Source organism: Aquarana catesbeiana, linkage group LG03 (assembly GCF_042186555.1).
Source record: "Aquarana catesbeiana isolate 2022-GZ linkage group LG03, ASM4218655v1, whole genome shotgun sequence".
NCBI classification, from domain to species: Eukaryota; Metazoa; Chordata; class Amphibia; order Anura; family Ranidae; genus Aquarana; species Aquarana catesbeiana.
In genome coordinates this window covers 640,404,218-640,420,313 of record NC_133326.1, presented here as the reverse complement: position 1 = coordinate 640,420,313, position 16,096 = coordinate 640,404,218, and the positions used below count along the sequence as shown (strand labels likewise).

The 16,096-nt window shown below is 44.7% G+C and overlaps 1 protein-coding gene across 2 annotated transcripts in view; it reads right to left on the bottom strand.

The window, feature by feature from the left end:
* Positions 1-7,670, bottom strand: part of P2RY11 (purinergic receptor P2Y11) — a 142,978-nt gene extending 135,308 nt beyond the window's left edge. For both annotated transcript variants that reach the window (XM_073622543.1, XM_073622542.1), the window contains exon 1: positions 7,401-7,670. The gene's annotated coding sequence lies outside the window, so the exon portion shown is untranslated. The remainder of the gene's footprint in view (positions 1-7,400) is intronic.
* Between the last annotated feature and the right edge of the window lie 8,426 nt (positions 7,671-16,096).

Sequence of the window (16,096 nt, the reverse complement as noted above, 5' to 3'; positions counted from 1 at the left end):
CCACCCCTGCACAGCCAAGCCTTGTGGCCACGCAACGTGTGGACCTCAGCTAAGCATTTCTCCTGCCCCTTTTTGTTATACCCTGATATTTTTTCTTATTTTACTTATCATGCCTTCAACAAATTGGAGAATCTGCCAATTTGTTAGTCATATTTAGATATTTTTCACATTATTTGTACTTTTACCTTTAAAGGGGTTGTAAAGGTAAAAATGTTTTCACCTTAATGCATTCTATGCATTAAGGTGAAAAAACTTCTGACAATACCGCCGCCCCCAGCCCCCCCGTTTTACTTACCTGACGCCTCGAAAGTCAGCTTCTCGTTCCCGACATCTATTCCTCCACTCACCCTGGCCGCTGATTGGCTACAGTGGATGGATTGGAAGCAGCGCAGCCATTGGCTCGCGCTGATGTCAATCACATCCAATGACGCGGCGTGCTGGGGGGCGGGGCCGAGTGATACAGTGAGCGGCTATAGCCGCCGGCTGTATCACGGGAGCGCGCCCGCAAGCACTAACCACCATGCGAGGGAGCTCGCATTAAGGTGGTTAATGCTTGCGGGGAGGAGCTGAAACAGCCGCCGAGGGACCCCAGAAGACCAGGTTCGGGGCCACTCTGTGCAGAACGAGCTGCACAGTGAAGGTAAGTATGACATGTTAGTTATTTTTAAAAAAAAAAAAATTTACCTTTACAACCCCTTTAAGTTAAAATAGGGATAGGCAACCTTTCAGGGGTTGAGATCTACCTGACAACATGGATGAAAGCAATGATCCTCGGTTGGGAAGCGATCCACACTCGGAAGTGTTTGACAGGTTGTCAGGAGGTGATATGTCATCTCCTCCCGCCAGATTTAAACCTAAAATTTCTGAATTACAGTACCGCAATCACATGCATTGCACAGTAATTATAGGTTTAAAACAGACGATGAGGAGGCAACATATCATCTCCTCACCACCTGTCAAACATGCTTGAATTGCGTTTCTGAGGAGCAGAAACCCCGGTTTTCCAACCCCCAATCCCTACCCCCATTAGCTGCAGAGGCAGCAGCCAAAGATGTACACATGCCACAGCAGAAATTAAATCCCTTGTCGCTTTTGGTGGGTGCTACCGTCTGCCGCTATTGTGACCCATTCAAGTAAATGGAGCCATTCTGCAAGCGCCCTGCAACTGCATGCTTCTGTGGGGTCCAAGGGTCCTGAATTTTGGTGTAATTTCAGAAAGCGCACCAAGCCCACAGGATATAATAGAAATCTAAGGCTAAGCACAGCTAACCTGCAGGAAAGCTGCGGGTACACTGCGCTGCACCTGCACCAGTGTGAAAGCAGGCTAATAGGTTCTATCTTGTCCATACAGATGCTATTGTGCCCTATTATTGCTGCTGTGGATCCTGCTACCAGAATAAGAGACGGAGGGCTGTAGGTATTACTCACCTGTCAGCCTGCTCCCTCCACATCCGCCACCACCTGGGCTGCATCTCTGCAAAAAGTTCGCCCTGCATCATGATGGAGGCCTTGGGATAGTAGGTTGGCAACCCCAGGCGCGATCTATCAGTCACCTGGCTGTGATCGACTGGTGGATTGCGGTCCACATGTTGCCGACCCCCTCTTAAAATGCATCATTTTTTTTTCAGGTGATTAGTGTTGTTTTCTCAACCAGTGGAAACAGAGACTTGAGAAAGTATTCATACCCCTTGACATTTTTCACATTTCGTCATGTTACAACCAAAAACGTAAATGTATTTTATTGGGATTTTATGTGAAAGACCAACACAAAGTGGCAGATAATTGTGAAGTGGAAGATAAATGATTTTCAATATTTTTTACAAATAAATACCGTATATACTCGAGTATAAGCCGAGTTTTTCCAGCACATTTTTTTGTACTGAAAATCCCCCCCCCAGCTTATACTCGAGTCTCCTTTCTCACTGTGTCCATCTACAGCCTTATGATCTCTGTCTTGTCAAGGTTTCTGCCTGCAGTGTGGTAATGAAGGGTAATGATCTGGGGGAGGAAGGAAGGAATTCATTCTCTACGATCTCCCAGCGCTGTGATATGTAGTCTAGTCAGCGGCCGTGCAGTGTACCAAAGCCTGCCTCCTTGTCCTCGTCTGTGATAGGCTGAACACTGACTCCCTGCTGGGAAACTGAGTCAGTGTTCCGTCACGGATGAGGAGGAGGCGGGGCTTTGGTACACTGCACGGCCACCGACTAGACTACAGCTGTTCACCTTCGGCTAGTTTCGGCTACTCCGTTGTGGTTCGTACCGCGCAAGCGCTGCGCCTGCGCAGTACAGGGGGGCATTATCCACCGGGTGACCTTTTTTGGCAGGACAGGACACCGGGAGATCATAGAGAATTAATTCCTTCCTTCCTGCCCCAGACCATTACCCTTCATTACCACACTGCAGGCAGAAACCTTGACAGGACAGCCGGGAGATTGTAAGGCTACAGATGGACACAGGCCGTGCTGGGAGATCAGGTACATGAGGCAAGGAGCTTTGGGCACAGTGACAGGACAGCCGGGAGAACGTAAGACTGCAGATGGACATAGGCTGCGCCGGGAGATCAGGTACATAAGGCATGCATATGGGCACAGTGAGGCTGAGGCATGCATATGGGCACAGTGAGGCTGAGGCATGCATATGGGCACAGTGAGGCTGCAAATGGGCATTGTTGACCCTCTTTTCCACTTACAGTAGCTGTGCATTTCTCTCCCTCGGCTTATACTCGAGTCAATAAGTTTTCCCAGTTTTCTTGGTAAAGTTAGGTGCCTTGGCTTATATTCGGATCGACTTATACTCGAGTATATACGGTATGTGAAAAGTGTGGCATGCATTTGTATTCAGCCCCCCTGAGTCAATACTTTGTAGAACCTCCTTTCTCTGCAATTACAACTGAAAGTCTTTTTGGGGATGTCTCTACCAGCTTTGCATGTCTAGAGAGTGAAATTTTTGGCCATTCTTCCTTGAAAAATAGCTCAAGCTCTGTCAGATTGGGAGGAGAACGTCTGTGATCAGCAATTTTCAAGTCTTGCCACAGATTCTGAATTGGATTTAGGTCTGGACTTTGACTGGGCCATTCTAACACATGAATATGCTTTGATCTAAACCATTCCCTTGTAGCTCTGGCTGTATATTTAGGGTCGTTGTCCTGCTGAAAGGTGAACCTCCACCCCAGTCTCAAGTCTTTTTCAGACCTTAACAGATTTTCTTCTAAGATTGCCCTGTATTTGGCTCCATCCATCTTCCCATCAACTCTGACCAGCTTCCCTGTCTCTGTTGAAGAAAAGCATCCACACAACATGATGCTGCCACCACCATGTTTCATGGTGGGGATGGTGTGTTCAGATTGATGTGCAGTGTTAGTTTTCCACCACACATAGTGTTTTGCTTTTAGGCCAAAAAGTTCAATTCAAGTTCAAGAGCACCTTCTTCCACATGTTGCTTTGTCCCCCACATGGCTTCTCGCAAACTGCAAACAGGACTTCTTATGGCTTTCTTTCAACAATGGCTTTTTTCTTGCCACTCTTTCATAAAGGCCAGATTTGTGGAGTGTACGACCAATAGTTGTCCTGTGGACAGATTCTCCCACCTGAGCTGTGGATCTCTGCAGCTCCTCCAGAGTTACCATGGGCCTCTTGCCTACTTCTCTGATTAATGCTCTCCATGTCTTGGTAGGTTTGCAGTTGTGCCATACTCAGTTCCATTTTCGGATGATGGATCGAACAGTGCTCCATGAGATGTTCAAAGCTTGGGATATTTTTTTATAATCCAACCCTGCTTTAAACTTCTCCACAAAAGGATCCTTTACCTGTCTGGTGTGTTCCTTGGCCTTCATGATGCTGTTTGTTCACTAAGGTTCTCTGACAAACCTCTGAGGGCTTCACAGAACAGCTATATTTTTACTGAGATAAAATTACACACAGGTGCACTCTATTTAATAATTAGGTGACTTCTAAGGCAATTGGTTCCACTAAACTTTAGTTAGGGGTATCAGAGTAAAGGGGGCTGAATACAAATGCATGCCACACTTTTCAGATATTTATTTGCAAAAAACTTGGAAAACCATTTATCATTTTCCTTCCACTTCCCAATTATTTGCCACTTTGTATTGGTCTATCACATAATATCCCAATAAAATACATTAACGTTTTTGGTTGTAACATGACACAATGTGGAAAATTTCAAGGTGTATGAATACTTTGTCAAAGCACTGTATGCTGTAGGAACCTACAAAAGTATGTTTAAGTTGTCCCTGTGTGCTACTTACGGTTTTTATATTGCTTTACCAACCTTAATAATTCAATGAATGCAACAAAAAACTATTTATATCCATTCTGTGGACTCTTTTGCTGGGTCTTGCTCTCTGTTTTTCAGTGCAGTTTCAAACTTGAGCCATTGTAGGGGTCCCTTCCTCTAAGCTGCATCTTTTAGAGCCCATTCTCAATCACTAAGGCGATTGGTTGCAGCATATTAATGTGCATTTTTATATGTGTTAACGTGTGTTGCATAAAGGCAGCGCATTCATTATGAATGGGCTGCCAACACACCACAACAGACAAAAAAGCACATGTGCCTTTCAAAGGCATGTGCATTGTGCTGCACTGCATCATGCTCTACTGTACAGTGCATTAAAATGCTGTTCACAATGAATGGCAACACAACGCGCAGCACTTAGAGCCTGTGCAACAGTTGTTTTATGGCCATGAGCATGTCAGACATCCCAACCTGCAAAAACTCATTTCAGGGAGGTGACGTGCTGGCGCCACCCTCAATTAAATGCAGCTTGATCAGTACCAATTAAAGTTTGCCGTTTTTGACATACATAGGCATTCTGTGTCTCTTATTTTTCTTTTTTTACTAGTAAGGCTGCTTTCACACTGAGCTGCTTTACAGGCGCTATAGCGCTAAAAATAGCGCCTGTAAAGCGCCTCTCCTCTCACTCCAGTGTGAAAGGACTTTCGCACTGGAGCTGTGCACTTGCAGGACAGTAAAAAAAGTCCTGCAAGCCGCATCTTTGCAGCACTGTAGGAGCAATGTATACACCGCTCCTAAAGCGCCCCTTGCCCATTAAAATCAATGGGCAGCGCCGGCAAAGCGCCACCAAACCACCGCTGCAGCTGCGCTTTGTGGGTGGTTTTAACCCTTTTTCGGCCGCTAGCGGGGGTTAAAAGCACCCCGCTAGTGGCCAAATAGCGCCGCTAAAATGATGGTAAAGCACAAAAATAAAGCAACAAAAATAAAGCATAAAAATAGCGGCGCTTTACCGCCGACGCCCCCAACGCCTCAGTGGGAAAGCACACTAAATGTTTTTTGAATGAGTACTGTCTGCATCAGAGAGAAGGGAGAGTGTAAAACTAAGTGCTGGAACATAGAAGCTTCAAGTTAAATTTGCCATAAAATGTATAATGTCATATTATGGTAAGTTCTCCTGCCATATCCCCAGCAATCAGCTCTTCACAGAGGAATCTGCTAGGACTGCCATTGTAACATCAAATATTATAAAGACTTTTGGCATAATCTACTGAAAACTTCTATTTGCAATATACATTAGCAAACAGTGGCATACCTTAGGGTGTAGGTAGGACATGAAGAACAGTCAGCCTCGGGTAGAGCAAACTGGGGATGCTCTAAAATCACATTCCAATTCACGTGCATATACAAGCAGCCCCCAGTGGCAGGAAGGGAGAAGTGCATGTCTAGAGGGAAGCCAGGGGTGCTGTCTATTTGATAACACCAGAAAGGGAAGCGGCAGCGTGTCAGCTCAGTAACATTCCGCCGCTTGGGCTGCTCTGCCTTTCTGAGTGACAGGCTCAGCCGGGAGATCGCCTGGCGCTCGCAGGTGTCCGTGAGCCAGCATCCAAATGCGGGATTCTCCCGCAATTTGTGGGAGACTTGAGATGTCTGGCATGTTGACACAATGGACAAGTGTGAGTGGAGCCTTAAAGGTGGAAGCAAACAAGTAGCGTCATGTGACTTGATTTTGGAAGATTTTCATAATGCCTTCAAGACAGTATACATATGGTCAATATTTACATCATATCTCTCCCGTATAGTGAGTTCATTAGCATGCATATGCTGCCATAACAGGCCGGACAATTGCAATAGGTATTACAAATTTTCATTGTCTGGTACTTTTTTTTTACAAATTGTTTGTGAGGGTTTTTAATTCATACTGGAGATTTCTCTACTGAACTATATATTTCCTCTGGTGACTACAATTCTATTTTAATCCACATTGGTACAGATTTGTAAACCCGAAGTTATATTAAACCTGACATGAGTGTAGCATTCTCCTAGATAGACTGCTAGTTAGGTTAGGCAAATTTAGTTCTTGTGACTCTCCTGTAATCAGTTGAGTGGCTTGTGATTGCTTTGGGCTGTTCTGGGTTTCACTGCCTGCAGGTTTGATTGCTTCCTTCTGGCGGATTCCAGAATATAGTGGGCTGGATGAAGCAAATCAGCAGCTGGATATTTTGGTTGTCTCAGCCAATCCCTAAGGGGAGGGTGCCCACGTGGTGGCTGGCAGTGAGCATAAATAGTCTGAAGATTGGAACTGCCTCGTTCTTGTCCAGGAGGAGACGTTCCCAGCCTGAAGGGCTACTGCCCTTCTGGGCAGCCCAGCAGCTGGTTTTACCTTTTCTCACCAAGGTCCCAGCTGTGCCAGAGCTGGGGGGGCCTGTTCTGCTAAATTCTCTGAAATTAAGATCAGGATTTCACTGGGGGTCTGGTCTAGAAGATTCACGGAGGAGTTGTCTGCTGGACATATAAATATATATATATGGAAGCAGTTTTATCTGCCAAAGAATTTGTATTTCTTTCCATCCAGTCCTGAGATTTACACAGTCCTGCCAAACAGCATAGGCCTGTCTGGCAGGACAGGAGAGCTGTTTTTTCTCTGATGCAGTTAGGTAACAGTTTACAGGTCTTGTCCTTCCCCCAGACTGTGACTGAACATGGCAAGGAGAAGCAGCTATCGCTGTAATAGCGTTGAGTACTACAGTGATTTGCATCTTCCATGGGGATCTCACAGATATTAGATATACATACTTACATTAGTCCAAACTAGGCCAATTTAACTTTGGAATACAATTCATACCCAAACTTCAGCTTCAGTGATTACAGAGCTGCCTCTTTTATGTTATAATGTACAGGAAGGACGTGCACAAGTGTGTTTCCTTCCCCAATATATATATCACACACATACATAAATCTTTAGCTTCACCTGAATCTATTGATCAGTTTGACATGCCTTTTCTGCTTAACAATTCATTGTATACTCAGCCTAAATTGCCAAATATTTGTGACAGGTCTGCTTTACTTTTTTTACTAGATGCTATACTTTATACTATGACCGGATTCAGTAGTAAATAAATACCAATAGTAAATTGCCAGCAGTGACTTACCTTCATGCTGGGCTCATGCTGACGTCAATGAACACCCTCCAGGTAGGAAAGGGTGTCCTCCAAGAAGGAGAAAAGGCTTGTACTGTGCACAGACTCAGACACGTCGTGATGTGGTTAGTAACTGGCTGTCCTATAATAGAAGGATCTACTAAAAAGAGGAAGTACCCAGCACAAGGGCTTATTCAGTGCATATGTAGGAACTGAAATCATGTGTGGCTGATGTGATGATTTCTACTGTGACTGTTATTCTGCATAAAAAATTACCATCTTCTACACATGCTACGGGTAACTAAAGTGAGACTTGTCATTGACTTTCATGCTCGTGTCTGCAGACTTTTCTACCAAGGACATTCATAAATATCGGGCGTGGCTTAAACGGGTTGTGATTCGAGTCTGAGATGAAAGAGGGATGGATGGAGGGAGAAAGAAAGGGAGAAAAAAAAAAAAAGAGAGAAAGAGAGAAAGGGAGAAAGGGAGAAAGGGAGAAAGAGAGAAAGAGAGAAAGGGAGAAAGGGAGAAAGAAAGAAAGAAAGAAAGAAAGAAAGAAAGAAAGAAAGAAAGAAAGAAAGAAAGAAAGAAAGAAAGAAAGAAAGAAAGAAAGAAAGAAAGAAAGAAAGAAAGAAAGAAAGAAAGAAAGAAAGATGGAGGGACAGCAGGTCCAGATCCTACACCACATGAGCAATATGTGTATTTCAGAAAGTTTAACAATCAGCAAATAAAGATACCCCAAACACCATCCCCTCAGGCAGATCCCATCAAACAGATACAAGAGATGGTCAGAGACTGCAGACGTGATACAAGTGATGGTCAGAGAGTGTGCGGATATGGTAAGGGAGACGGTCAGAGAGTGTGCGGACATGGTACAGAAGACGGTCAGAGAGTGTGCGGACATGGTACAGTAGACGGTCAGAGAGTGTGCGGACATGGTACAGGAGACGGTCAGAGAGTGTGCGGACATGGTACAGGAGACGGTCAGAGAGTGTGCGGACATGGTACAGGAGACAATCAGAGAGGGTGCAGACATGGTACAGGAGACACTCAGAGAGGGTGCGGACATGGTACAGAAGACAGTCAGAGAGTGTGCGGACATGGTACAGAAGACGGTCAGAGAGTGTGCGGACATGGTACAGGAGACGGTCAGAGAGTGTGCAGACATGGTACAGGAGACAGAGAGTATGCGGACATGGTACAGGAGACAGTCAGAGAAGGTGCGGACATGGTACAGAAGACAGTCAGGGACCAGTGCGACCAGAAATGTGTGGGCTGCGTGTCAGGGCTAGGCTCAGCCCTTCCTTCTCAGAGCAGGCTGCTCAGCTTTCGGTTAATTGCCAGCTCTAAATCTTTCCACAGTGACTCACCTGTTGATGATATCCTGTTCGTCAATTCTGCTGGTTACTTAAGCTGTTCAGTTCAGATCATCTCTGCCTTCGCCTTGGTCAACACATCCAGAGACTCTCTCCTGTGTGCCCATTGAAGACTCGCTTGGCTGACGTCCCTTCTGTTTCCTGATCCTGCTTGCTGTTCCACTACGCTGATTCTCCGGTTTCCTGATTTCCTGTCCTGTCCTGAAGTACACTGATTTCTGGCATGTCTGACTATCCTGTTACGGTTACCGAACTCTGGCTATGATTTGACTACGTTGCTCTGTTTAACTTTTACTAATATAATTATTAAACAAATGTGATTTTAACTGCACTTCTGTCTCAGTCTGATTCATGGTTTCTGACATTAGGTGAAGGCCATGAATTCAGAAGATGCAGTCAATCCACTTTATATTAATATTTTTTGAGGTTGGATGAGTGGGATCACCATATGGATCAGTTTGCCATAGAGTTACAGACGCTCCTGAGTCGCACGGCTCACCTAGAATCTCCCACTATGGCTGCTCCTGTACAACCTGTGCTGCAGGCCGCCCCTGCTGCTGCTCCAGTCTCTGTGCAGGCACCGGCTTCGAGTATTGCCTCTATAAGAGGTATGTCTGGTCCACTCTGCTTCCCCAGCGATTTGGGGATGATCCAGTTCAATGCAGAGGGTTTCTTAATCAGGTTGAGATATACTTTGAGATGCTGCCCCAGGCCTTTCCTACAGACAGAAGCAAAGTAGGTTTTGTGATATCTTTGCTTTCTGAGTAAACCTTGGCCGGGGCAAACCCTTTATGGGGTTGTCCTGAGTTACCCAGAGTTTCTGGCTTCCTTTAAAAGGGTATTTGACATTCCCCCACACTCCACTTCTGCTGCCAAGCGCCTCATGTCAATCAAACAAAGTACGAGAACTGTTGCTGATTACGCCATTGAATTACATACTCTGGCAGTATAGGTTGCTTGGAGCACTGAGGCCCTCGTGGCCGCTTTTTCTTATGGTCTCTCGGATACCATCAAGGACAAGATAGCAGCCCGAGACATACCCACTGAGCTGGAGAAGTTGATCACGTTTGCCATCCTCATTGACTCCAGACTCAAAGAAAGACTCTTTTTTAAGGAGCGCTTGCGGAAGCCTCCTGAACGTTTGTCTCAGAACTTTGCAGTCCCACCCTTGCCTCCCAATCCTCCTGGTACCGAGATGGTCAGTGAAGATGAACCCATGCACTTGGGCTTCACACGTCTCTCTGCAGATGAGAGAGCCCTTAGGAGGAGGGAGAGATTGTGCCTTCATTGTGGCCAGGCAGGTCACTTTTTGAAGTCTTGTCCTACCTGTCCAGGGAATGTCCGAACCTTGAGGTCCTATCACGGACAGACCTCAGGTGGTCAGTCATCTGTGAGGTCTTTTCTGGCTTGGCCAGCAGTGTAATACTTGGATGAATGCAATGGAACATTGTCCTACATAAAGATCATGGCCTTCTTGAATGCTGACAATGACTTCCTTCAACTCTGCTTGAAAGTATCTCCAGAAACCGAAAGGTATTGGAATGAAAAAAAAAAACAACAGTCTTGAAACAGTATTAAACACAAAAACAAAAATGTAATATATTGCAGCTTGTCAATTCTTAAATGTGGCGGTTGTATTAGTTTTCTTTTTTGTTGTTTTTTTTTCACCTGTTGATCTGGCCAGAAACACACATCCTGCCTAAGGATATCTGCATTCTGGGTGGAGTAGCAACAGAGGCACCCAGCAGTTGAGCCTTGCTTTTACTGCCCCCCAACCGCTACCCTCTTTAGCTACAGAGGCAGCAGCCGGGGGTGTAAATACACTATACTGTTAAAAGTATTGGGACACCTGCCTTTACATGAACTTTATTGGCATCCCAGTCTTAGTCCGTAGGGTTTAACAACAGTCCAGTCAAGTTCCTCCACCCCAAACTCGCTGATCCATGTCTTTATGGACCTTGCTTTGTAAACTGTTGCGCAGTCATGTTGGAACAGGAAGGGGCCATTCTCAAAGCAAGGTCCATAAAGACATGGATGAGTGAGTTTGGGGTGGAGGAACCTGACTGGCCTGCACAGAGTCCTGACCTCAACCCGATAGAACACCTTTGGGAAGAATTAGAACAGAGCCTGCGAGACAGACTTTCTCATCCAACATCAGTGCCTGATCTCACAAATGCATCTCTGGAAGAATGGTGAAACATTCCCATAGACACACTCCTAAACCTTGTGGACAGCCTTCCCAGAAGAGTTCAAGCTGTTAAAGCTTTAACGGGTGGGCCAACTCATTATTAAACCCTACGGACTAATGCCCCGTACACACGGTCGGATTTTCCGATGGAAAATGTCCGATCGGAGCGTGTTGTCGGAAATTCCGACCGTGTGTGGGCTCCATCGGACATTTTCCATCGGATTTTCCGACACACAAAGTTGGAGAGCAGGAGATAAAATTTTCCGACAACAAAATCCGTTGTCGGAAATTCCGATCATGTGTACACAAATCCGACGGACAAAGTGCCACGCATGCTCAGAATAAATAAAGAGATAAAAGCTATTGGCTACCGCCCTGTTTATAGTCCCGACGTACGTGTTTTACGTCACCGCGTTCAGAACGATCGGATTTTCCGACAACTTTGTGTGACCGTGTGTATGCAAGACAAGTTTGAGCCAACATCCGTTGGAAAAAATCCATGGATTTTGTTGTCGGAATGTCCGAACAAAGTCCGACCGTGTGTACGGAGCATAAGACTGGGATTCCATTAAAGTTCATGTGCGTGTAAAGGCAGGCGTCCCAATACATTTGACAATATCGCGTATGTCACGTCTGTAACAAGTGAATAGGGCTGCTCTGCAAACACCCCACAACAATGGGGTTTAAGGGGTTAAAGCAGGCAGTGAGGAGGCCATGCAATGGTCTCGGAAGAGCAATCCAAACTTTTCACCCAGCCACCACATCTAAGTTGTAATATAACACATACCTTAGTGAGGTTTAGGAGCAGATAACCTTACATCAGGTTCTTCTCAAGTCTTTTGCAGTTAATTTGCACCTTTTCTTCTCCACAATTTTCCTGCAACTCTGCTTAATCTTCACAACAAAGCAGTTGTTTGCAGGGGGGTTACGCCTCAATATTTTAATACCTTTTACATTACATAAGCTTTTGACTTTTCAGTGTTGACTAAATTTATGGTTATCAGTGGTGAAGTGCTCCCTTTTATTGGTGGCTGATAAGTGTCCCCTTATACTGGTGGTCAGTGGGAGCTTAGCAATATACACTTACCGGCCACTTTATTAAAGCGGGGGTCCACCTATCTATGCTTTTTTTTTTTTTTTAGTTCATTCACAAACTTTTCTTCTCAGCATTACATACTCACATATTGTGTGTAATATGTCCGCCTGTGTCAGATTTCGTTGGAAAGAATAACTTCTATTATTCACTGCAGGCGGTTTCCATCTTCATTGTGGGCATTTGAAGCCCACAAGCATTTATTTCCTGGATGTGGTGAATGCTGTGCTCCCAGCATTCACCGCTCGTTCCTGCACATGCTCAGTGGCATCCTGGGAAGCCAGGAAGTGCAAAGAAGAATAGAAAAATAAAAGGTAATTACAGCGATTTAAATTTTTTTAAACGGCATGTCAGCATCTAGGCAAGGAAGAGAATACATACAGATATTGTTCAAAATTTGGGTGGAACTCCGCTTTAAGTACACCTTGCTAGTACCGGGTTGGGTACCCTTTTGCCTTCGGAACTGTGTGTTGGAAACGTTCCTTAGAGATTTTGGTCCCATAGTGACATGATAGCATCAAGCAGTGTCTGCAGATTTGTCGGCTGCACATCCATGATGAGAATCTCCCGTTCCACCACATCCCAAAGGTGCTCTATTGGATTGAGATCTGGTGACTGTGGAGACCATTGGAGTACAGTGATCTCACTGTCGTGTTCAAGAAACCAGTGGTGAGATGATTTGAGCTTTGTGACATGGCGCATTATCCTGCTGGAAGGAGCCATCAGCAGATGGGGACACTGTAGTCATAAAGGGATGGACATGGTCAGCAACAATACTCAGGTAGGCTGTGGTGTAAACGAAAGCTCAATTGGTACAAAGGGTCCCAAAGTGTGGCAAGAAAATATCCCCCACACCATTACATCACCACCACCAGCCTGAACCATTCTTTCATGTTATTTATGCCAAATTCTGACCCTACCATCTGAAATCAAGACTCATTAGACCAGGCAATGTTTTTCCAATCTTTTATTGTCCAATTGTGGTGCAAATTGTAGCGTCAGTTTCCTGTTCTTAGTTGACAGGAGTGGCACCCGGTGTTGTCTTCTGCTGCTGTAACCCATCTGGTTCAATGTGTTGTGTGTTCACAGATGGTATTCTGCATACCTTGGTTGTAACGAGTGGTTCTTTGAGTTACTGTTGCATTTCTATCATCCCCAACCAGTCTGCCCATTCTCTGATATCAACAAGGCATTTTCCTCCACACAACTGCCGCTCACTGGATATTTTCTCTTTCTTATGCTCGGTTTGAACATCAGCAAGTTATCTTTACCAAGTCTGGATGCCTAAATGCATTGAGTTGCTGCCATGTGACTGGCTGATTTGCGATTTAAGTTATTAAGCAATTGTACAGGTGTACCTAAAAGTGGCCGGTGAGTGTATCTTAGCAGTTACTTATCTGAGAAAAAAAAAAAAAACTCCATAGAGCCCTCAGTTGGCTTTTGGCTCCTCATTGTCCTGCATAACATACGGGAACTACGCAGGCACTATCGGGTTAAAGGTCACTCTTGCCCAGCACAATCTACATACAGTAACTGGCTGTTGCTAGAGCCAAGGCACGCGCCCCAGGTTCACAGGTGTAGAGATGCTTATGCCCCCACAATTTATCATCTGAAATCGAAAAAGTAAGTTGCACACAAAAATAGACTAATCGGGTAGTTGTCATTTTCTTTGTATGAAAAGTACAAATACACAATTAATTGCTTTTCTATGGCAAGTGAAGCGCCCTTGATTGTCAACTCAGGGTCATTGACCAACAGCAAAGTGCTGGGAGTCAGAAGGGGGAAGAGATAGAACTAGGCTTTCCTTCATGCGATGAAAATGATTTCAAATCTCCTTTAGGAACGTAAATATACATTTCATGCTGAAAGCAGAATTAAACTTTTTAGGTTCCCCAGGAGCTTGTGTCTGATTGTGTAAATATGCACGACCTATGTGAACATTATGCCATCCTTACCTTGTAAAGTGCCCCCACCCAGCGCCATGAAGTCTGTAATCTCCCTTGTAGCTCCGTTGCTGGTGCTGTTTATTATTTTACAGAATTTATATAGCGCCAACAGTTTGCTTACATTTCTTCTCAGTCTTCATGATCTTGATTCTTTAGCTTGTTTTATTTTGCTCAGCTGTGATGATGCAACGCATGCGCACAGGAGTTCACTCATCCTGGCACCCAGCTCTTACTCCCAATATCTGTAAAATGCCAGGATTATACACTGTGCTGTGCATGCACCACTGTCAGTGTACAATTCACAAAAGACTGCCTGCAGTTTGATGGCAGAAAAGACATACAGAATCTCGTCTTCCATTTATATCTGCTAGCAAGTAGTTTATATTTTATTTTTTCAGGTTTAGTCCCACTTTAAATCACTTCAGATGCCAGGTGTAGTTCAACTTACAGTGATTAACAAAAGCAGAAAAATATAAATACAGGGTTCAAATGCTGGTTGAGTTCAGTGTGTTCTGCAGCCAAGATTTCAGTGCTGCACGCTTGTAAAAAGAGGCTTGTGTGCAGACTAAAATTAAGTGAGGGGGCGCCATGGCGGGGGTTGTAAACCCTCGTTTTTACACCTTAATACATCCTATGCATTATGGTGAAAAAACTTCTGACAATGACGGGCCCCCCAGCCCCCACATTTTACTCAGACTGAGCCCATTCGTTGCCTCGGTGGAGACGCGCTCTACCTCTCTGCCCGGAGTTCTCGGATCTTGATTGGATAGATTGATAGCAGCAAAGCCATTGGCTCCCGCTGCTGTCAATCAAATCCAACGCTACGGGCGCTGGGGGCAGGGCCCAGTCTGGCATTCTGTGTCTGTGGACGCAAATAATGGACTTGGGAGCGTGCCGGCAAGGTAACCCCCTGGGAGATTGCTTCTCCCAGGGGGTTTACCGATGCGAGGAGGAGCCGCGAGCGCCGACAGGGGACCCCAGAAGTCGAGGATCGGGGCCACGCTGTGCAAAACGAACTGCACAGTGGAGGTAAGTATATGTTTTTTTTTTTTTTTTAAATAGAGGTTGTTATTAGCTAAATAGTGTTATCCTATGTGTCCATGCACACTACTTTGGGCTATTATTTTTTGAGCTTCAGCAGCTAAGAGCAGCAAAAAGAAGAGGTTTGTGGATTTTTTGTGAGCATTTTACCAGCATAAAAAAAAAAAAAAAAAGCTAAATGCTCCTAGAATGCTACCAACAGCTTTTTTTTTCTTCATGTACTGCAAAAACGCTAATACTTCTAAAAGCTACTTAAAGAGGTTGTAAACCTCTGTCAGTTGTACCTTATAGGTAAGCCTATAAGTACTGTAAATATCATATATACTGCGTAGTGAAGAAACGCCGCCCGTGCCATTTCTTCAGAGTCAGCGATCCATACTAGCACATTATACCTTTACTTTACAAGGGAAAAGAAAGGAAGAAAAACCCATCAGGGTTTACTTCCTCTCTAAATGCTACTAGAAGCTGGCACAAAAATGCTATTATCAGCAATTTTCATCCAGCATTTTTTTTCTAGCTTTTTTTGAGCTTATGAGTAATACCAGTGTGCATGGAGCCTTAGGTGCCCTTCTTGGATGAAAAAATTCTTGATTCTTCAATGTGAAATGTCATAACTGCCAATTTCATTCACACCCGATGTGCTCTACTGGAATATCACTCACCAGACCTCTTTAACTAAAAAGAAGGTCAATAATCGCATTCCACCTGCCTGATGCTTGGGACCGGAATATCAGACCCCGGAAGTGATGTAATTTCCGGTCATGTCACTTCCGGGTTCTGATCTTTCGGTCCCAAGTATCTGGCAGGTGGATTGCATGCCAGGTCCAGATCTTGAGCAGAGCAGTGGCGATCCCAACAGTAAAAAAACAGGCGAACATTTCCAGTCCCAGGGAGGGCACCCTATATGTAAGCAGCTTGTGCATGTTTTTAAACTATTTTTAATAAACCGTGTTACACAATCTATTTTTTTTCTGATTTTTTGGAAAAAAAAAAAAGAAAAAAGAAAAAAGAAAAGTTTTAGTTTATGTTCTAAAAGTTTCTAAATAAGTAATTTTTCTCCTTCA